Below are 1,502 nucleotides of genomic sequence, written 5' to 3'. Positions count from 1 at the left end.
ATCACCAGACGCTTCCCAATACGATAGCAACACAATACTTATGCCACGACACGTTATTAATGCGATTTTAAACATAGCGCAAGATTTTTGCGATACATCGCAATTTATAAAAAAATTTCCAACTTCTAATTTTTCCCAATTTCAAACGACGTCCCCAAAAGGAAACTTATTAACATCTGTTTCACCTCAGAAGAAACATTTCTCTTCATATTACTTGCAAAATGGGACAAACTGACCAACACATATAATATATAGTATATATAACAGAACGATACTTGGCGCCGGTGTATTGATAAAGTATTGCCTCTGAAAATATTGCGATACGATCGGGTATCGGGTTTTTCAGAGTTTTTCCCCCCGCACCCTAATTTGGACACGCCCAGAACCTGCACCATGCTCTTCACAGCGCAAATACGATGATTTTGACTCGTCAGAGTGAAATACCCAAATCGGTTAGCTTTCCTATTAGCGACGCGGATGCTAACGTTTTTTTTTTTTAAAGCCCTTTAAAGGCGGATGTAGTTCTCAGGGGAGACAGTTCGTCTCAGGGGGTCCCCCGAACAGTTTGGTCCGAAAACGCCTATTGTTATCGTGCCGTGAGGATGAAACTGTATATTTTTTATATATATATATATATTTATATATATATATATATAAAACACAGCAACAGCCCTCATGCCGTTAACCCTCGTGATGTCTTCCCATTTAGTTTTTCTGGGTCAAAACTTTAAGTGAAAACCTCCTCAAGACACTTTTGTCACTTTTCCCAAAGTTCTTAGTTGAATTTTGTTTTGGAAATTTTTGTTGTTGCTTTGAGGTCTTTGAAGCTTTTTTATCACTTTTTGACGTTTTTTCACAACTTTTCTCACTTTTTACAGCGTCTTTGTCATTTTTCGGGACGTTTTTGTTGTTTTTTTCACTACATTTCTGTTACTTTTTTCTCTTTAATCTTTTTTTTCAAATGCCATAAAATTACATAAAAACACCAAAATTCTGTGAAAATACTGAACTGATCAGTTATTTAACTCGTGAGGAGCGTCGTAGGGAACCATCCCCGGTAGTTTATTTTTTTACAATTTGGTTGGAGGAAACCCAAACTTCTAAATTGGATTATGACCCCGAATTTGACCCCGAGGACAACAGGAGGGTTAAGTGCGACGTACAGCGTCACGGCAACTCGACGCCCAAAGCACATCCGAAAAAAAACGGGTTTCAGGTGTTTTCAAGACACGTGTGTGTGTGTTGCCCTTTAAGAAGATGCTAATTTTAGCTAGCTGTTGCTACATTAGCTACCACTCAGTTTGAGCTTCTTTTATGATATCTTTTAGCACTGATATGAATATTGTCAGACAGGCTGAATCCAAATATCAGACCCCCCCACAAGACCTAAGCAGTTGGGACATGTGATGTGAGGGTTCGATCTGAAGGTGTTATCGGTGTTCCTGTACGTGTCCCTCGTTCTCTGTTTCCATGTCAAGGAACCGGGAGACACGTCAGAGTCT

Source organism: Etheostoma cragini, chromosome 7 (assembly GCF_013103735.1).
Source record: "Etheostoma cragini isolate CJK2018 chromosome 7, CSU_Ecrag_1.0, whole genome shotgun sequence".
Classification (NCBI taxonomy): Eukaryota; Metazoa; Chordata; class Actinopteri; order Perciformes; family Percidae; genus Etheostoma; species Etheostoma cragini.
Note: the sequence above shows the minus strand (reverse complement) of the source record.